This window comes from Larimichthys crocea, chromosome XX (assembly GCF_000972845.2).
Source record: "Larimichthys crocea isolate SSNF chromosome XX, L_crocea_2.0, whole genome shotgun sequence".
NCBI lineage: Eukaryota > Metazoa > Chordata > Actinopteri > Sciaenidae > Larimichthys > Larimichthys crocea.
In genome coordinates, this window is record NC_040030.1 from 5,615,741 (window position 1) to 5,638,551 (window position 22,811).

General features: G+C 42.2%; 1 long non-coding RNA gene across 1 annotated transcript; it reads left to right on the forward strand.

Moving 5' to 3' along the window:
* The first annotated feature begins 4,325 nt into the window (after window positions 1-4,325).
* On the forward strand, window positions 4,326-21,862 carry LOC109138156 (uncharacterized). Its single transcript, XR_002041847.1, has 3 exons — window positions 4,326-4,404; window positions 4,532-4,592; window positions 21,792-21,862. It is a non-coding gene; the product is annotated as an uncharacterized LOC109138156 (long non-coding RNA).
* The last annotated feature ends 949 nt before the right edge of the window (window positions 21,863-22,811 follow it).

A 22,811-nucleotide genomic window follows, 5' to 3' on the forward strand; every position in this document is an offset into this window, starting at 1 on the left:
GGGACGGGGCTGGTGAACACAGAGGAGTTCAGGCAAGTCCTGGAGAACCTGCTGTGCATCAGCCAGAACCAACTCGACACTGTGCTCAATGAGGTGAGGGGCTCGTTCACTTTCCACTCTGTCCACATGAAGGTCAGAGGTCAGGGTCTCTCAAAAACACTTTAGTGATGTGGCTGCTTCCAGTTAGGCTTGTTCACTCCATCTTCTTCTGCTTTCTTTAAACCTACCTAGTATACCTTTCATTGTAAATGTGTTTTTCAGAAAAAAAATACTATGTGCTCCAAAGAAAAGAAGGTGTTTGCTGTTACATTTCTTACAAAACACATCAGTGTGTTCTTAAAGTCTAACATGTCAAATTAATTTCCTGCCTTTTTGTTTTCTCAACCTAAAGCCGAAGAAAAACAATACTGCACCCAAACAAAGACAGAAAGGAGAGCCGAGGTGTTAGTAACCAAAGTCAGAGTTACAAAAGCATGCCAATCAAGTCAACTCTAACCCTAACTACAATCCCTGATCTAGGTGTAGCCACTATCCAGGAGAACCTGACAGATGGAAAAGTACAAAAACAACAAAGTCAGAAAAAGAACAGACTTATGAGATGAGACACCATTCATCTGATTACAAGTCAATGTAACATCAACATGATTTAAATCTATTTGTTTGTCATAGAAAAGTTTTTAAGTCTACCCTGAAATCTGGAGAAGGTGTCTGCCTCCAGAACTCAACCTGGGAGCTAATCCCCATGGAGAGGAGCTTGATAGCTGAGGACTCTAGTGTTCCCAGGACTTTGACATATTAACTGGGAGGAGATCCCAAAGACAACCCAGAGCATGAGAGGGATTCTATACCCCAATTTGGATTCCTCCTGGAGAAGCTGGATGAATGAGCAGTGGGGAAGGAGTTGTAGAGTACATTGCTCAGTTACCACTGTGAGCTGGACACAGATAAGGAATTTGTTCTCTGGGCTCCAGTTTGAGCCGATGCTATCTGCACTTGGTCTGGATGTGTGAAAGGTTGGCTCTGAATCATGTATTATTAGATTTTAGTTCTGTCTGTGTTATGTGGAGCATCATCCAGAAGATGGCAGTAGAAGATTTTTTTTTAATCTCTTCCAGTCAGCTGACATTGACAAATGATGTGGTGGAGACTGGTCAGAGGAGAAGTGATTGAGGCAGATGTTAAAGCAGACGTTACTTGTTTGCACCTCTGTTTTTGATGGGTGGCATCAGTTTTTCTTCTGGATCAGCTCACAGACTTATTCTATGTTTGTTCTGTGTTCATACACTTCATACATTCCCTGCAGATGTTGACTGAAAAATGACAGCATAGGAAGCAGTAGAAAGCAATGTTTCTGGCTGGTATCGGTTGTGGAAGTCGTCACTCTGCTTCCATGAGGCCTAATGAGAGTGTTGAGGCCTTGTATCTTCTCTGGCATTGATCAATCGAGCGTGCACACGTCTGTGTTTGTGTACCGTGCACGTCACATAACCCCCCTTCCCAAACACACACACACACACACCTTCATCTTCATCTTCATCTGTGTGCACGACGCCTCTGTCACTCCGCTACGCCACTGTAATCGTCTCCACTGTTCCTCTTTGTTCCGTCTCAGCGCTCACGCCTGACAGTTTGACTGCCTGTCTTTCCCGCACAGATTTCCTCCCATAATATCAGCACTTTGTGTCTTCCACCCCCACACACCTCACCAATACACAACCCCACTTCCCTCCATCCCTTGCCCACCCCTCCCACTCACTGTCTTCTTCATTAAAGACACTGTGTGGGTGAGTGTGTGCTTTCTGGAGAGTTGTGGAAAGTTTTCTTTAAAGGACTATCACTGCAGTAGCAGCTGTTGTTCTGGTGACATTTCTGATGTGGAAGTTGCTTTGTGCTTGAGGGAGCAAGATGCCACGAGCAGCACGACAACCACCCTCTTCTCCCCCCACTCTTCTTCTTCTCTTATTTATTCATCTATCTGGTCTCACCCATGCCACATTTTAAGATTGAGATCCTTTTTTTTTTTTGATTAATTATTAAATGTGCACTGGTAGCTGGCCTGTTGAAGTTGCTTGAATAATTTGAGCTGGGGAGAATGAGCAAAAAGAAAATCACAGCTGACAGGTCTGATGATAAAGAAGAAGCCGGTGACAGACAGCCAGCCTCACGCAGAGAACAAGACAGAGAAAATCCACTGTATCGTGAGAGCTCCAGCTCTGTCTCCTCCCTCAATGAATGACTTTTTTTTTCTGTTTATTCAGTGTGATTAGAATTGATTTTGATTAATCTTAAATGTTGCAGCATCCAACCTTCCTCTCTGGAGACACTTTACAATTAAAGCTTAATTTGTGTGCTCTTGTGGTGTGTGTGGGTTAATGACAGAAGCCTCTCACACAGGACAGAGTCAGACAGTCACAAATCTGAATGTGATCCTGCAACTTGATCTCAGGTTAAGAATGTGGGAGGTTGGAGTAATTAAATAGATTTTATAACTGGATTTCCTGGTTTTAATTATTTTCAAGCAATCTGGTTCCATGCTTTATATCCGCAGGTTAATTAAACTCTTGACTTCTGCACTTACGTAATGCTTAAAGCTGCGTTAAACAATATTTTTATATTCACAGTGAATTACATGACTGTGTCATGTGAAAAAGGTCACTAAGAGAGACAAACCCACAGAGAATCCTCACAGCATTTTAGCTTCTTTCAGCCAATTGTTTTATTTATTTATTTATTTATTTATTTTACAGCTGACAACTTTACTGTTTTGGTTCACTCTCACAGCTCTCACCAGTGTTATTTCACTACCTGCTGAGCAACAAACAGCAGACAGAAAGAAGGAAGGTTAGCGACTAGCTAGTGGAGCCAAAATTGGTAGGGACCAAAACAGAGCTAAAAGGAGAGTGAATATTGGACTTAGATTCATAAGATGATCAGAATCACAGCTCCAAAGGAATGAATCTTAGTCTGTGTCTGCCGGATGTCTAAAAAGGCATGAAGTCGTCACGTGAAAAAAATAGTCTAAACCTGGCTTACTTTACACATTCACACATCTGACCAATCGCAGTTTGAAGTTGATGTGAGTGTCGACTTGTCACAGCGTTGACAGGCACTTTCTAATAAAAATATAAAAGCCTTTAGCATTATGCTGTGATTGCAACTTGCTGCCACAGTGGCCACTGTTCTGCCAAGGTTACGTTTAAAATGAAATTGAATCAGAAAAGTAAGGCAACACGCAGAATGAAAGGTTTATGTACAGGTTTTTATAACAGCGGCTTGATGGGAATGAGTTATGGGTGGAGGAGTAGTCTCCTAAAAAAAAACGAGAAATAATAAAGTGAAAGTGATATTTACAAATGACCTCAACATGTCTTATGGTCCTCTCTCCATACCATCAGCCGCTGACCTCCGTCTCACCTTCAGCCTCAAATTGAACTGGAGGTGTAACAATGCTGTCACAGGTATATAGAGCATGGAGAACCCCCCCCCACCTCCTCCCCTGAGGTGGGGGGCTGTGTGTTCCTGCTGATAGCGGTGATAATTGGACGGTGTGGTGTCTATAATAAGACTCAATGCTAGGATCTCCGCTGGGGACTGCTGCACTGGATTACACCATGGAAGGATGTAGGGCAGGGCAACAGGGACTCTACTTTGATTATGAGCCACCAAAATAGGTATACGTGTGTGTGTGTGTGTGTGTCTGTATGTGTCTGTGTGTGTGTGTGCATGTGTGTGTGTGCTAAGTATTTGTCTTCTTGATTGAATGCGTGTGTGTATTTGTGTGTGTGTTTTTTTCCCCGGAAACTAGTTCTCTGATGTTGTGTGTTTAGGTATGTGCCAACTCTTTACCAGTTTTCTTTTAAGTGTGTGTGTGTGTGTTTGTGTTTGTGTGTGTGTGTGTGTGTGTGTGTGTGTGTGTGTGCAAAGCAGCACAAGGTCAGAACAAAAGCATGTGGCTGCATTCCCCAGGTGTGCCCTGTTCCAGAGAACGGCACCTAGTGTATTCCCCAAACAGCCTCGTCCTGAAAATTACTGCTCAACCCACCTGACGCCAGCCAGCCACATCGCCACACCGCTCTCCCCCGTCTCCACAGAGATGCCATTACACGTGCCATTAGCACAGACGCCGAGAGTTGGATGTTTGAAAAGTTTGGAGTGGGCTTGAGTGCAGGATTGCGTTGGGTGTAGAGCAACCATCATCCTCCTCTCCCTTTCCATCATCATCAATCTCACAGTTGTGTTCTTTTTCTATATGTGGCTCCGCTTGTTTACTCCTCCTCCTTTGTGTTTGTGGCTGATGCAGGTGTGTGTGAGGAGTGGTGAAACAGTGGACTACATGCAGTTTCTGAGGAGCTTCGGACGGGCTCCCACGGCCCACAGAGTCTGCAGCAGCCGCAGCAGTGTGAGGTACACACACACACACACACACACATCTCTAAACAAAGAAATGCCACACTGTGTTTGCATATTTAGGCGTTTGGTGGCAGCAGCTGAACATGCTTTAACTCTGTGTGTTTGTCTGCGCTTCTCTCAGGCGTGCTCCACAGAACACCTCCATGTCCCTGTCTGACATACAGAAGCATCTCAAAGAGAAGGTGTGTGGCACCGTTGTACTAACATACTCACAGGGTTTGCAGACAAACATACGATACACTCCTCTCAACACATTCCTGCCAACTGTTTCTTTCTATTCCACTGATCAGTGGAGCAGTTGGTGGCTGACTTGGGTCTCTGTGGATAATATTATAAAGTGTACGGTCTACATCTACTCTATGGAAAGTGTCATGAGATAACTTCTGTTATGATTTATATAAATTTGATTTGATTGAATTGGACTACAGTAGTTCATCATCTAGCCCTGCAAGGTGTCACTGCATCACTACACGTTTCAGATCTTACCAGTGAAGTAGGTGTCTAATTTGTGTTTCAATTGTGCAAAATCGAAAAACGTGTTCTCGAATTTTAACCAGAACTTTGAGGCAAACCTCCATTTTGTTCTGTGACACTCATGCAGTGTTCACCTGAATGACGATGTGACATTGTCCTTGTTCTAACATCCGTTAATGCTGCAGTGTCACAGTTCTGCAGACAGTGCTTTGAAAAAAACAAAAAAAACAAATGAATGAAATCCTAAACACTAACATGACTCACACAGCATCTTCAGTGTGTGTGTGTGTGTGTGTGTGTGTGTGTGTGAGGGGGTGATTTATGTGGCAGCAGCATGTGTTTGTGGGGCCAGAATTCATGCTCTACGTAGGTAGCGTGACAGAATTGACTCTGGATTTGTGCTGCTTGTGTTCCACATATTAAACGAGTCTGTTGATGTTGTTGCAGAAAATTGTCCTCTCTGTGGAAACATGAATGCCCGAGGGCTATCAGGACTGTCTTTATCCTCACCACAGACAAGTGTGTGTGTGTGTGTGTGTGTGTGTGTGTGTGTGTGTGCGTGTGTTAAACTGCTTTAGTTTTAGCTGTTTTCAGGAAAAACATCTCACAGCCCACATCCTTCAGTCCAAACAATACACATTTATTTTAAATCCATGTCCTCCTCTTTGTTTTGGTGCATATGTTTTTTTTGGTAACGTCCAGACATACGTCCAAAGTGTTTGACTTTTAACCCACACTGTGAAACACATCAACCTTGTCGAGGTATGAGGTCTTTTTTTGTTCTATATAGTCATGGAAACGGCATGTCTTATTTGTATAGTGCCAATACAAAGTCAAAATGCTTTATAAGACACAAAGGGACAAGATATGAAAGGAATAAGTAAAAGGTAGAAATATGATCAAATGGAATAAAACATGAAATGAGTGCAGTTGCAGTTCACTCAAAAATATGAACAAATAGTCCCAAAGTGAATTCATTAAAAGGCAACAGAAATCCTTTAAACCCTGGTGAGAGTTTTGTTCCAGATATGGAGGGCTGTAGAGGGAATAAAAACACAGACTTTTGACTCAGACTGGCCAACCTGGAGACAAACCACCACAAACAATGTCACCCTTAAGCAGAAACATGTTTGATTTCTTAGATTAACAATTATCACTTGTAGAAATGAGACATTATTATTGTTTCTACTGGGTTAGATCAGATTCTGTAGTGATTTAATACAGTAACTGTAGTATAACTGTGAACTAAATAGAACCACCTGTAATGTCATACTATAGCACTATAGTACCACCAAGAAAATCTGAACAATAATGAGTAAGGTAACTATATTGCCATTCCATTCCACAAATGTTGAGGTGTCAAAACTTAAAGTTTGTACAGAGTTATGCAGATTTTATCTTTATGGATTATATTGATGCTGAAATGACAGTCAGAATGTGGACATATGACGTTCTTTATCTCGTGTTTGTAGAGTTGTGTTTTTACGGACACGTAAGGAATTGTTCTAATGTCATATTTCTTTAAGGGAGTTTGGTGTCATATTTTCTCCAGACTGCTAATATGGTTATTTTGGAATGTTTTGTCAACGCTACAGAAACACTAGGTAACCCTTAAAGTATGATAAGGTTTTCTGGTGTTTACTGCTGTTAGTTAGTTTGTGTGTGTGTGTGTTTCTAAACAGCCTGTAGACGTGTTCATATTTGTGGTGCAAGATAGATAATGGTAGATGATGACCATTAATGTAACGTTATTGTAATGTTTATTAGGACACGTGTAAAGCAGAGTGAGACATGTAGTTAGATGTCCCAGTGCTGTTGTAGTTTACCAGCACCTAATGTGAATGTCTCTGGTCCAATCAAATGACTTGGTTGGGATACTGTAACAAGGTTCTGTCAGGTGTAACAGTTTGGGTCTGTGTTTCTTGTTTGAGGTAGCATTATCTTTAACAGTGTAGATAAAGACAATAGTCAAAAATTCAAGCTGGTACCAGAGTTTCCACAACTTGTTGTTTATTACTAACCCTAAGACCTTACAGTATCAAGCCCAGTTGTTTGACTGCTATTCTAAAATCCAGAACAACTTATTCCCTTTGTCGTCTTCTCATCACTTCTGATTCAGATCCTGGACACGTTTTCACCAGCTCATTCTCAAACCAAACTTGTCGAACACCAATACCAAACACGTACTTACTGTCATCAAATGTTGCTGCTTGGTCACTGGGTCTACACTTTAAAATATGATACTGTAGGTGGGCCTTGAGTGTCATGTCTGGACACACTCATATAAATGAATGGTTTCAAAGTCAAAGCCAAGTGACATAGTGAGAAATCCACCCCTGGACGAGGTGAGGAGGGGTGGGTCAAACAAACACAAGAGTCTCACCCAGGAGATCACTGTTCAGTCAACATTGACTAGAAGGTTACCTACAGTGTCACATTTTAAAGCTGCACATTTTGCATGGGTGGACCAAACAAGTGGCAGAATTTAAATGAGTTAAGAGTAAGAATGTGTTTGGTTTTCAGTGCGTCAGCTAACATGCGCATGATTATAACCTTTCGGTAATGTGTTACTCTGTCTGAACCAACTTAAGTATTCAGTAGCTCCGTCCTTCTGTCAGTCTGTCGATTTGGCTGCACAACTCAAGAGTTTCCTGCAGCTAATAAAAAGGCTGCTTCACGATGGAGCCACAGCAATGCTCAAACATGAATCACCCTCTCAAATACTTTGATCCATGACATACACAAACAAACTAATCAGCTGGACAAGCTGTGGCTCATTTAACATTCAGTAATAACATGTCCGTAACATAATGGCTGATACAACAACCCCAGATCCACTCGTGAAGGGGGCGGAGGGTTGCATCTTGACCACCAGGTGGCAGTTTTTCATCGTTAAACTAGCAACAAAACAAATTATATCTAAACAACAGTCGACTAACATGAAGTAATGCTCTGCTCTTGCCATGAATGCTTTTGCTGTTCATTGTTTTTTTATGAGAACACTTCAAACACTGAGGTCCAGACATTGTTTAAAGAGCATGAGCAGTCGCTGCTGACTGTTGACATCGGGGGAACTCGAATATATTTTAGCCAGTTTTTCTCTTGACGATGAGTCACTCTAAACCGTGGCAAACAGACGAGTGAATGCGATCAATAACAGTGATCACATGGAGGTCTTGTTCACAGGCATCTTTTGGTTTGGCCAGTGTTGGATAGCTCATAGATCATGGAATCCTTAGTTATGACCTTCAGAGTTTGTTTGTTTGTTGTTGTTGACACTTGAGCTTGTAAGTATCTAAATATTGGGATTGTGTAATTTCATCGTTGCTACTACCTGAAGCTGAATGTCCCCACCACACAGACTGTGGTGTCTTCTGAACGCAGCTCCTGTTCTCATCTGGTAAATCAGGTCCGGACTGCTTTTGAATTTTTTTTTTTTTTCTTCCATTGGACAATTTTAGATAGTGATAGTGGAGAGATGACAGGAGATAAAAGAAAGATAAAATAAGATAAGATGTACTTTTATTTATTCCCTGAACGGGAACCTCAATTTGTCACAGAAGCACAAGGGAATGTTCAAAAAGAAAGAAAATAAAATACAATAAAGTGCAATAAGGTTGAATAGGAATAATATATAGAATAAATAAAATAGAATAAATCTGTGTATATGTATGTGTGCAATGTCTGTGACGGTTTAAATATGATTGGTGTATATAGTCTCAGTCAGTGGAGGTAGGAGGTAATGGGTGCTGTAGTTTTGTGGAGTTTGATGACTGACTGATAGCATGAAGGAGCTTCCAAACCCCTAAAGTCCACTGTGTACAGCTGCTGGAGCTGACTGTGCCCATTCTAGACGATGCTTGTTATTTCACCAAATGCATCTCAAAAGTGTCTCTCTGCTCTGCTCTGTGGAGAATATTTGGCTGTTCTATTTGTTCCCCTGGTGGATATATAGCAGTGTGAAGAATGGACCAACACAGCATCACGGCTGTGACCTCACCAGCTTGGCCAGTTTGTTAGCACCACAAGTGATGATGCCACATGAGGACACTGGTCACTACAGACTAGTAGAACATCCGTAGCAGCCCAGTGAACACATTGAAGGATTTAAACCTTTATAGAAAGAACATTTTGCTCTGTTCTTTTCTGTAGAGGGCGTCAGAATTATCCAGTATGTTGAGTTACACCACTAGGAGCATATAAGTATCCACCATCTGCCCCCTTCATTATGGCAACAAAATGAAAATGTAGGTCACTTCAAGAAAAAGCTGAGCTCTTGTCAGTGTCCTGTGCATTTTGTTTATTCTGGAATGATGAAACGGTTAATCTGTCATTTGTTTGAACCATAAATTACTGAAGTGTGGAGTTAGAGGTTTAAACTGTTTTTCACCAGTTTTCCAGAATTTTTTGGGCGGTCCTAAAACGAGACTGTACTTATCATCTTCCATGGTAAAAAGGTACTTTATTCCAGTTTCCAAAAAACAAAGTGATTAAGAAGAAGTGGATTGTGAAGGGTCAAACTAATTGAGACCTGAAAATACTACAGTGATTACAGTAACGTTAGGTGACTTCATGCACAGTAACGTGATTTTACATTGTATACTATAGATGATCACGTTAGGGTTTTTTTAGGGTTGCAACAGCAGCTTGTCACTATGACAGGAAATTGTGTAGTCAGATCTGAGTTTACGTGTGTGGCACGTGTATGAGAGACACCTGCCTGGGTGTGACCATCTGCCGGGTGTGCTGTGCTGCCGGTGAAATTGTTCGTAGGTGTGGATGTAAGTGTGAATGGTTGTTTGTCTCTATGAGCCCTGTGATAAACTGGTGACTTGTCCAAGGGGTACCCTGCCTCTTGCCCTAAGTCCACTGGGAGAGGCTCCAGGCCCACCATGACCTCGATGAGGATAAGTGCTTATAGATAATAGATGGATGGATGAATTGTTACTGAGTGAATGATATAATGCCCCAAATGTAAAATGTTTATCAGCAGAAGTCCAGTCACACAAACTACTAAAGTAAGGCAGGAGGACTGCTGTCGATGGCTGTTGTGTCTTTCTTCCATCAATATATTTAGCTTTATTCATGCACAGCCAATTCTCCAATGTGCCTCTATCACATGGTACCAACTGTGGTTGCTAGGAGACTTGTGATGCAACCATAAAGCCTCCACATGCACTAATTCCTTCCACCCAAACAAATACCAGTCATTTTTAGATCTATCTCTATAAACGCTCTGCATCTGACTTCGAACAATTTTGTTGTCATGGCAACTGGATAAAGATGTTGGTCTATCCAGGTAGCGACCCCTTTGTGGGACAAAAAGTGGCTCTGTTTTATTCTGAGGCCAGATTACTGAACAAACAGCGAAGCCGCCAGGGAAACCCACTCTGCACTGCACACAGTTTTGGTGACTTTGATCTCTGTCAAAACTGTTTGTCAATTACTGTAATAGGTGTGAGCGTGTAGGACTTTATGTGAGTAAGTGTGTGTGTGTGTGTGTGTGTGTGTGTGAGCGGTCACTGTCTGATGACTCGTCTTGGAGGACCAGCTGGGCCTGATAATGAGTGATGCACACACACACATATGATGAAGTACCAGTCACAGCTGTTTACCCCGTTTGCTAGCCTCACTTATCAATATTCAATTAAGATCACTGCAACCCCCCCCAACAAACACACACACATAGATATACACACACACACACACACACACACACACACACACACACACACGCTTTGACTGAAGTAGCCATCCAAGGGAACGAAGGATGTGTCTCAACTGTTTATTAACTCCATCTGTGCCTCCTCCTCTCTGGGTTTTGTTCATTACTTATGTTCTCTTGGTGCATAGTTAAATCTGACAGGACACAGCGCAATGTCTATACATTCATCATGAATAACTTAAGAAGCATCCTGAGACATACTGGTCAGACTTCGCTCATCTGTCGCCCGATTCATAAAAGTATTTTGTGAATAAAAACAATGTGATCATGGTCTTGCATTCTTTGAATTATGTTTTACACATAAGCATTGTTTTTGTGATAAATCAACTTAATGAACTTGAACATGTCTGTGAGCCGACATGTTAAATGTCACGTCTTTTTAGATTAGCTGGGAGGTGAAAGGAGAAGGAGCAGCCAGAACCACCTTACTGAGCTTTACAATGGCTCTTCAGAAACCTGTGGGTGACATCACACATACACTGCTGATTCTTTATACTGTCAGAGTTCAAATGTAGGCATAGATACAAAAAGGTAAATGAAAATAGCAAAATTAGATGACTGTATATCACGTCTAGCCCCAGTACCTTATAAGGCATAAGAACAATAAAGACCAAGAAACTCAACTTGTTACAGTTAAGCCAGGTATGTTTGTTCCCTCCTCTCTCTCTATTATCTTTCTCCCACATTTCCTGTAATCTTTCTGCCGTCTGGCAGTAAAGTCTAATCACCTAATTTTAAACAATACAGGAGGCCCTCTGTCACGTAAAAGTCACCTTTTTCAGAGAATAGGTGATCTGTTGTATCTATGTCCAGGGGCCTCATGTACAAAGTATGCGTACGCACAAAAAAGTGGTGTACGTCCTTTCCCACGCTCACGTTGAAATGTATCAAACGTGAAACAATCGTAGAAATGTGCGTGCCCCACGCCAACTTCATAGCTGTCGTACGCAGGTTTCTACAGCTATTGTTCCTTTGGCGACACTTAGAGGTGACGCTGGGAAACTGTTAATAATGTGAAAACAAGTAGTCATCAGAGTGATGTGCACATCAGAGACACACTTGTGAACAATTAACACACCCACGTGTTTGCAATTATATAGGTGGATATAAAAGCATGCGTAATGTGATGAAGAAAATGATACTAACAATGGCAGCGTTAGCGTTGTTAGAGGGCCTTGCAAATGGTGCAATCCGACGTGAGCGAGTATTTAAGGAAAGCGAGGATTCACTTGCAAACCACGATAATTGGCTCATAAGGCGATTTGGGTTACCAAGGCCAGTGAGTTGTGCAAGTATTCATACATGAGGCCCCTGTGAACTTAGCTGTAGCTGTGACTGCTACATTTTAGTCATTGCCTATAACAGGGCCTTTTGTGACTTTGATAGAAAACCAGGGCCTTTTGTGACTTTGATAGAAAACTCGCTTTTAACACTTTGAAGAACAAAATTGACCGAGAAACGTCCCACTCTTCCGGTCGGGCCAACGTCTGCCATACTACCTGTCGTGTGCGCTTAGTGACGTCATGCGCCTCGGTGGCCGAACGGATGGCGTCCAGGGCAACGTTTAAGAATTAAATGTACGCATGTAAGATCCGCTGGTTGCGAGTTCGAGTCCAGCGAGGCTCACAGTGACATGCACTTCACTTCCAGGGTTCAGTTCACTGCTAAAGGAAGCCATCGGGTACTGATGCCGGTCACCTTGGAAAAAAATATTATCAAGAAGCAGAGGACTGTCAGTAAAGTGCTCCAGCCAACAGTCCTCTGCCTCCATAAGCCTTTGGAAGAAGCTCACCAGGGGCCTATACAAAGCTTGCGTATACGCACAAAAAAGTGGCGTACGTCCTTTTCCACGTTCACATGTATCAGACGTGAAATGATCGTAGAAATGTGCGTGATCCACGCCAACTTCATAGCTGTAGTACACACGTTTCTACAGCTGTTGTTCCTTTGGCGACACTTAGAGGTGACGCTGGGAAACTGTTAATAATGTGAAAACAAGTAGTCATCAGATTGATGTGCACATCAGAGACACACTTATGAACAATTAACACACCCACGATAATTGGCTCATAAGCCGATTTCGGTTACCAAGGCCAGTGAGTTGCGCAGTGATGCGCAAATGCAGTTAACTAACATCGCGGCAAGGTGGCCTGGTTCAACTCACGACTCATTCATTATGACTAACAGCATGGTCGGGAACAGGCTGGAGGCCGGCACGGTGCGCTATGGGTGGCTTCTGGGTGAGTAAATAGTTCATTCGTTTAATTGTCCCGCATGTAAACCAGCGTTATGGGGTGCCGTTTGTAAAGCGTCTCGCTCTGAAAATAACAGCAACATTTTGTCACATTTAGCTAAAAACAATGTTTAAAAAACTGGTTTGAATTTTTGAGAGTCACTTTTTTGCACATTTAGAACAATATTTGTGAACTTAGAGATATTTTAAATATTTAAATCCAAATGTTAAATGTAAAATCTAAATGCTAAATCTAAATCTAAATGCTAAATCTAAATCAGGTATTTACAGAACGCAAGATTGGTTACCACCTCCTGCAAACCACGATAATTGGCTCATAAGCCGATTTGGGTTACCAAGGCCAGTGAGTTGGCAAGTATCGTACATGAGGCCCCTGTGAACTTAGCTGTAGCGTGACGGCTACCTTTTAGTCATTGCCTAAACAGGGCCTTTGTGACTTTGATAGAAAACTCGCTTTTAACACTTTGAAGAACAAAATTGACCGAGAAACGTCCCACTCTTCCGGTCGGGCCAACGTCTGCCATACTACACCTGTCGTGTGCGTTAGTGACGTCATGCGGGCCGAACGGTGCGTCCAGGGCAACGTTTAAGAATTAAATGTACGCATGCGCACAGGCCAAGATCCCTGGTTGCGAGTCGAGTCCAGCGAGGCTCACAGTGGCAATGCGCTTCAGTTCACTGGTAAAGGAAGCCATCGGTTACTGATGCCGCTCACTTGGAAAAAATATTATCAAGAAGCAGAGGACTGTCAGTAAGGTGCTCCAGCCAACAGTCCTGCCTCCATAAGCCTTTGGAAGAAGCTCACCAGGGGCTCATGTACAAAGCTTGCGTATACGCACAAAAAAGTGGCGTACGTCCTTTTCCACGCTTCCACGTTCACATGTATCAGACGTGAAATGATCGTAGAAATGTGCGTGACCCACGCCAACTCATAGCTGTCGTACGCACGTTTCTACAGCTGTTGTTCCTTAGAGGTGAGCTGGGAAACTGTTAATAATGTGAAAACAAGTAGTCATCAGATTGATGTGCACACAGAGACACACTTGTGAACAATTACACACCCACAGTGTTTGCAATTATATAGGTGGATAAAAAGCATGCGTAATGTGATGAAGAAAATGATACTAACAATGGCAGCGTTAGCGTTGTTAGAGGGCCTTGCAAATGGTGCAATCACGTGAGCAAGTATTTAAGGAAAGCGAGGATTTATTGCAAACCAGATAATTGGCTCATAAGCCGATTTGGTTACCAAGGCCAGTGAGTTGCGCAGTGATGCGCAAATGCAGCTAACTAACATCCGGCGAGGTGGCCGGTTCAACGCACGGCTCAACTCATTATGACTAACAGCATGGTTGGGAACAGGCGGAGGCCGGCACGGTGCGCTGGGTGGCTTCGGGGGTGGTCTGGTAATAAGATTATTTTTAATCGTGGTTAATTTCCGTACATACGGGACAATAAAGAATAAACTCTTAACCTAACCAGAAGCCGTGCCAGTGTGCCAATGCACATTTGGGCATTGGCATTCAAATATCATTTTTTTGGTTTTCTTTATTTTCTGCTGGTGAAATTAGAGCTGAGAGCTTCTAACAAGCCCTGATTGTCCCCTGTGTTCAGTTTTCTTGTCAGTAAAAGCGGTGTAAAATGTCAGCCGCGGCGCCACACCTGTCCACACCTGTGTGTGCGCTGTGGATCCCACGCATTTACAGCCTCACACACACGCTGCCACTCACGTCGTTTTTTGGTCATATTTATCCCTGTTGACAGGGAACCAAACAGAATCTCCACTTCATTCACTAGAATCTTTAGCTTAGACTCTGTAAAATTCATTTTCTTTCCTTTGTTCGTCGCGTTATCTGATCGGACAAAGAGGTGAATCTCAGGTCCAGGGCCTATTTAAATAGATTTGCATATGTAAATGGAGGCGTGGACAGGGAGGAGTTGCATGTGCGCTCAATTCCACGTTAACTGGGATGTACAAAAGAAACTTGGATCCATGCGCACGCACACTTTGATGCATCTGAATTTTTTTGTGCGTACGACAGTTTCTGGGTTTTGGCGTACGCCAAGTTTCACGTGAAAATCCACGCAAGTATTCGTACATGAGGCCCCAGGTGTTTTTGATAGATGCATCTAAATGAGCACTGGATTTTGATAAAGCTTGGAAAAGTGGAACATTTTGGAACAGACCAACAATTTTTAGACAGGTGTGATTTCTTTGTTTAACTAAAAGAGTCATTCAGGAGCAGAAACGTGTTAAAACATTAAAAAAGCTAAACTAAACTCCTGTCTGTTCTCTGATGGATGACTCTGTTACTTCTGTCATTTTAATACCAATTTGGGAAGTTGTAAGTAATCTGTCTGAATCTGTCATTGTGTGAAATACATAAGTCGTCTATTGACTGGTGTTGCTGAGAGTGGTCACATCTTCTACCTGCCTGCCGGGTGTTTTACACTGATTAACTCATTTTGCAACGGCCTCAGTTTGAAAGTTGTTTGATGTGCATTCCCAAGAGCCAATTAGGTCTGACAGCTGGTTCACATATTCTATGAAACTGCTGAGGGGTCATATTCAAGAGATTGTTAGACTACAACCAAGAGATTTAAATATAGGTAAGAACACAGGTGTAACATGCGGATAAATCTAACTTTGACACAGTGTCCAGTCCTCTATTTATCTTAATTGGACAGCATTACATTTCTCCTGATGTGGTTTGATCATTGTATGTTTTTCCCCATGGGTGCTCACGATTACTCATGGGTGCCTGAGCTTCTGAGCATGTAATCCAAGGAGACTGTCCAGGAAATAATGCCAGCGTCAGTCGTTTCAGGAAGTGCTCCACAACGACATCTGTTCATGTCATGGACGTGTAAAGAGAAGTGGATGACATAGTTATGAAAGCTGCTCAGTGGCGCACAAAGCCAAAAGTTAAATTTCCGGGCATAAAATTACCTCCTTATCTTCCACATATGCCTTCACATTGTGGGGCCCATAGAGAGCTAGAGACTTCTGCCAGCTGAGCTGCTAACTTCCTGTTTAGCCCACTGCTAACTTGAATGGAGATTAATTGAATTTAACCGTGCGGCTCCTCTAGTCTTTCCAAGTATTTACAGTTTTTCAGCTGCTCTTCCTGGGGGATTGGTTCAAGTTCAGTGACAAAGTCTTTGGCATTTGTAGTGATCATGACAGAAGCAAAGAAGGAAGTCAGGTAAAGTTGCTTTATAGTGACAAAGTAGGAGGAGGTCAGTATGAATGAGTCAACAAAATGATTCCAACCAACTTTCAACATTGTTTTTAAAAGTATGACCAAAAGCGTCCCATGACCTTAACCATTGTGGTACCATGAAGGTCCACAAAATAAAGTAGTAACTCTAACCATCTTTCCCTAATCCTATAATCCGACAGAAGCATCAGATCAGAAAATGTGTCATTCCAGAAGTCGTGGACCAACAACGTATTTTATAAACATGTATGTACTGTATATGTATAGTGTATTCACAGCTAACATTCCCTATAATAACAATGCTTTAGTTCATTGATAAATCCTGTAAAATGGGTGCTTCCAATGACAAATCTAGGAGCTTCATGAGCAAAATATATCCTATAGAAGTGTGGTAAACTGGTATGGAGGCCTGATTATCTGTCCTGATGTTCAATCCATATTATCAGTGAAGAATCTGTGGAAACTGCCCTCTCTCTCTTATGAGCAGCTCCTTAAACCAGCAGAACAGCAGGAAGATTCCCATATGGGGATTCCCAGGAGTAAATCTTCATCAAATGGAGGTCTGTGGTCTAATCTGCATCTATTTCAGGAGCCACAGCCTGAGTATTTCTAGAAGCCCTCTTGTAGACCCTCCATGTTGTTTAGGTTATGTAGTGCCTTTGTAATACTAATGTTTGGATAGGGAGCAACGGCAGCAGAATGGTCCCCGAGCCCCTTATTATCCCTCTGAGCTCCACTTTAATGCCGCCTGTCTCTGGCACTCTGGAGCCCAACCAGAGAGTAATTAGCCCTCTAATTGACAGACAAAAGAAAGTTCATCTTTGCGCTCTCTTCTGATCGCTATCTGATCTCTTGCATTTCTCTCTTTTCTCCTCTCGTCACGCTCCCTCTGTCACTTAGCGGGTTTCTCCTCCTCTCCTATTTGTAAGCTGACTGTCTCCCTTCATTCCCCTCCAACTCTCTTCCTTTCTCCTCATCTCCCTCATTCATCCCTCCTCTTCAGAGAGCCGTCCTATCCCTCTGCTCGTCTCCTTCCCATAATTCATAGTGACAGGAAAGGTTAGAGCAAACACAGAGGAGATCTGGCTGACAGAGAGCGGAGAGTCGAGTGTCTTTTAAAGGCTTGTTGTTACACACTGTTTACAAGTCGTCACGGTTTGACGGAAAAATATGGAAATGCTGCTTCATCTGTGACACAGAATAAAGTCAGAGACAGCGTTGACATGAGGATTAGTGCTATACCTACATATTTATCATAACATCATGTCATGATGCAGATTTCTTTTTCATTAGAGTTTTATTTGCTTGATTTCATCATTTTGTCTCTTGCAGCAGAAGAAAAAAAGAGTTGTGTAAATGACAAATTTTGACCTGTTTTACCTCCTGTTCCCAGTGCCAAGTCAAACGGTATTTGCTAAATTCAACCATGCGGGTAAGGTGGGAGGCTGGAGGTGCGAGCACATCACATTAGCCATTAATCACCACTCTAATTAAACCCAGCTGAGAAGGTTTCATGCTTAACAAATCACTGAAGATATTTCGCTGTGTTTAAACAGGTCAGCTGGATTAAACAAACCAGTTTAAAGATCGTGTCACATAAACTCATGTTGTTTCATTCACCCAACTTCAGTCTGTACTGCTTTAGACTGATTCACTTGTGATTTACATACTATTTCAGAGTCTTCTCTTTGGCCTGCCAAAATAAAATTCTGAGGGAAAGTTTCTGGACACATCTGTCAGCTTCAGTGTTGAAACAACTGTCTTTTAAAAAAAATGTCTTTCAAAAAAGACTTTTTATGTCTTCATTTGGAAAGTGACAGCTGAAGATAGACAGAAAACTGGGGAGAGTGAGGATGATGTGACACTGAACCCAGGCTGCTGCAGGTGAGCTACTAGCCCTGGAGTGATATTAAAGGGTTGTTTCATCTGAATTACAAAAACATATTTTGTCATGTCCCTTGTAGAGCCTGGGACACCTGAAATAACTTTGTGACTCTATACCTTTACAAAAGTAACTTTTGAACTGCAATGAAACATTCTGGATAAACCTCACTGTGAATAATTTTCAATGGATGCCACCGCATTTTATAAATATCAAATGTGAAAATGTTAAATGACAAAAACTGTAAAATTAAAGTAAAATATCAGAATTCAAATAAATGTCAAAAACTGTAAATTTACTGAACATTTTCAAACAGAGTTTTGAGAAACTGTTTTACATATTGTACCTGAATTATTAGGATCAAACCTTCAATAAAAGGACGATATTAGTTCTGCGGAAAGACACTGTTATACAGACATCAAATCTAACTTTGTCTAAAACTTGTCTAATTTAACTAATTTGTTATGAATTGAATAATTAAAATAACAGTTTAGTTGTTCATTTCCAGATAATCTTTTTTACAGTGTATCTCAGAATCGAAGTGGCTAGATACCAGTAGAGATATGCTTTTTGAAATATGCTTTTTATTGTTCTTGATATTTGGGTGAACTCACCCTTTAAACATATGAGAGCCAAAGGAAGGTTGAGAGAATACACAGTGATCAGACGGCTACCAGAGCTAACTTTGGGTCATGGCTATTGAGATCATACTAATCAGCTGAGAGGGTAACACACAGACATCGAGGAAGGACGGGCACGCACACGCAGGGCTCGCTGGATTAGCATATAACAGGCCGGTAAACAAAAACAACAGAGCTTTCATTAATTAAGGACCAAGGGGCTGGGTGGGCAGACGGATGGGCGAGGGCTGCTGAGACACTCCGAGCGCGGCACAGCGCCAGGCCTCCAACCACGCCAACCAGAACACAGCTGCCTAATGGAGCGCTGGCACTGCTGAAGGATGGGGGAGTGGAGGGAGGGGTTAGGGGGGGAGAGAGAGAAGAAAGGGGGGAAATTGGAGATAAAAACTAAATAATCAAGGAATTTGTGGGATAAAAAAGGCAGAGAGAGGCACAGGCTGAAAGACAAAAGGGGAAGAAAGAAAGGGAAACAAAGTTTGTGAGGGAATTGAGGAGCGGAGGAAACAAAGGCAGATAAAAGGAGAGGGGGAGCGTGTGTGTGCAGAGGGAGAGATGGGATGGAGATAGAGATGGAGATTGGATGATATCCCTCTGTCTCTGTTCATTAATACCGTATGATCTCCTCTCTCCCTCCTTTGTGATTTTAACACATTTCTAATTAGCACAGAATCCTCTAAGTTGGAGCGGGAGGGAAGGAGAGCAGGAGTGGGGGTGGGGGTGGGGGGGGTGGTGGGGGTATCATATTTATATCTGTCTTTAATAAATTCACTTTCATTTGATCTTTTTTTAAACGCACGGGCTGCTGTGCAGCGTCTCTTCCCTTTCCCCTGACTCTGGCAGAATGAAAGGTGGTGTAAATGCAGGGCTAATTGTTATGCTTGTAAGGAAGCTGGCACAGTAGCTAAAGTTGTTAGATTACAAAAAATGGAGATTTTTTAAAGTTTTACTGCTGCACCAAAAAACAAAAAGCGTCATCTCCCCTGTGACTCAGAAAACAGCTAAAGAAATCGAGAATTCTAAAAACACAACCTAGTCTGGTGCATTGCAGGAAATAACATTTCAGAGGTCAGAAACTCGTATATTTGTGCTTGACTTTATTCCATCTGCTCTATTTTGTGTCTTCACAGCGACAACGTCAGTGTAACAGCACATGAGGGAAGCTCCCTCCACGCCTTTCACTGAGACACTTGGCAGCTCGTCTAATCAGAGTGCAATTAGACGGAGACTTCTCTGGGCGACAGAAGACTCTGATTACCCAAGAGTCATTGGGGGTATATTTAGTATCTGTGCTCTTGTTCCTCCGTGGTTAGTGTGGCGCCCCGGAGCTACAGAGCGAGCTGGTGCATGGCGGAGACATTGGAAGGCGGGACGGGTCGGACTTGGCTCGGGCAGCGACTGACTGAATGACTGAAACTGAGCTCTAACAATGTTAACCTGATCCAAACCTTCATCATCCAGCTTTCCAGAATGTTAGTGTGTACACGTATATCAAATCTCTTTGTGCCTGTAGCTTCTCAGTGCCCTGCAGCTCTGATCCTAGACTACTTCATATGTTAGTAAGATTGATATATTGGGTTGCCCGTAAAGAGATACAGTATTGCACATTATTAAATGCAGCTCAATTTCCCAAGGAATCATATACATTTTGGATGGTGGTGAAGTTCTTGATTTTCATTCAATGGAAACCTTCAATACCACTGTACACTGTAAAAAAATGTCTGTAGACACAGTGAAAAACTGCCAAACCATGACAGTAAAAGACTGCAAAATATGCCACTAAATATGACTGTTGTTCTTACTGTATAAAACACAGTCATATTTCATGGCAAATAATTATTTCTACAGCATTTAAGGGAATTTATACAGAATGTAGTATTTTCTATTAGAGACTGTTATAGTAATTGTACAGTAAAACACAGTTAGATTTTATGGCAAAACCTTCATTTTATACGGCATTCATGTGCTATTTTCATGTCAAAAAAGTCAAGTATTCATACGGTAAAATATGGAATAAAACACCAACCTAAACCGTAAAAATCAACAGTACTAACATCCTTTCAATATTATAAAAAGTAATGTTTTTATTACAGTAAAATTCTGGCAACCACAGTTTTTGCAGTAAAACCTTTTTTTTTTTTTTTTTTTACAGTGTAGGTGGTAGTGTGGCGAGTGTAGGGTGGGTATATGTGATTTGGTGTCTTATGGACATTATCTGTCTGTGAACGTAAACAAGTGCCATTTTGGAGCACTTCACCTGACAACAGCTGATGCCGTCGTTTTTCTTGGGGGACAGTCTTGTGTCATCATAGGAAGTAGAGCAGCGCACACCTTCCAAATCTCGGCAAGGCGTCGTGCAAACCTGCTCGTCAAGCAAGTTGGGTTCAGAGGTGGAAAGAAAGAAAGAAAAAGTATGTAAAATCTGTGACCCCGTCCATGTACTCCTGCCTCGTGTCCTGTATCAGGCTTCATTCTGCTGGCAAACATGGAAAACTTACCTACTCCAGGGCACTCTGAGTATAATCAAAAGCCATTAATATGAAGTTGACATACCTGAGTTCCATTTACACTGGTTATAATGGAATTTGTAGTGTCACATGACCTTGTTTTTACACTCCTACACAAAATTCTAATTAGCCCAGAAATTAATGAGCTGTCAAGTTAAATTTGATAATGACACACTTTTGTAATCTATTTTCACCAGCACAGATAAAATACTAAAATGGTGTGTAAAGAAATTCTTCAAACTCTCAGAATAGCTTTTTATTTTAAGATTTGCAAATGAAAATATCAATTTGCAGCTTCTGATGAGATCAGATCACCTGTAAGTACACCTCCAAGGTTCCATCATGAAACACAGAAGCATATCCATCTAAACCATAAACCTGTGTGTGTGTGCTTTAGCGATCCATAATCCCTCTCAGTCCTCCCTCCTCCTCTTCTTCTCTCTATTTCATGTGTCTAGCAGAGATCTTTGCATCTTTGCTCTCTCCCACCTCATCAGTTGTCAGCACTTTGGGGAATAGGCTAGGGCTTCCAGAGATCAAGGCAGCCGTGTCAATAACCATGTTCACAGAGATGAAAGCCCCAGTGAGCCGAGCCTTAGTCATTCGGGTTCAGGAGTTCACAGGCGCTGCCGAGGTGTACTGTTGCTGTTGCTGTCAATCACTGTATGTGAACCTTGCAGATTGGAGGCAACCTGAGGACCGTGATCAGAGTGTTCCGGCTGTTTGACTACAACCGAGAAGGACACATCCAGCAGCACGAGTTCCGCCGCATCCTGGACAACTACTGCATCCACCTGACTGACAAGGAGTTTCAGAGGTGGGGGGTTTGTGTTATACATCTGACACGGTTTGACACGACAGATTGCACATCAAGTCTGTGCAAGAGCATGCAAAGGCACACACACATACCACACAGGAGGCCTGGTTGTCCAGTCAGTGAGCTGTAATTTCTGCTAACATTCTGCTAGTCAGACTCCCTGTCCCAAAAGCAGTACATGCAAGCATACAGCGCTTCATTACTGAGTCTACATCCCTCTCGAAAACTGTTTTGAGCCAACCAGTATATAGAACAATTCCATACTTCATCTCTCTATGCTTCTCTATCAGTATTAACCACAAAATCCATCCAAAAACAACAAGGCAAAAACAACAAGTCAGACAATCAGCAAGTTGTGAACCAACCAAGATATTTTGGGCATTTTCTGCTTTATTGGACACCGACAGCTAGAGAGATAGACAGGAAGAGGAAAGAGAGATGGGATGACATGCAGCAAAGGACCCAGGCTAAAATCAAACTTGGAATCTTTCTAACCATTCCAGTTTATGGTGTTGGTTTATCCATGAAACTCATGCATGTGCAACAGTTCCCTCCTAATCATGTATAAGTTTACATTAATAAAGATAAAATATGTAGGTAGGCTCAAATGTGATCTGACTGCATCTATTTGTCATTTGTCATGGGCAAGTAACAGATTCCCAGAGTGATTTGCTTCATGTGGTCTTGGATGAATGTAGCTGGCATGCTCTGGACCGAGTGTTGGACTGATTATTGTCCTACATCAAGACAATATTCCCAATCATTCATTGGTTGTCCCACTCTATGTTTTGAGTGACTGTACCACTGTAACAGGCAGCGTTAGTAGTACCCTATGGTAACAGCAAGTGGGTGTGGGCATGAGTGGGACAAGTTAGAGATTCAT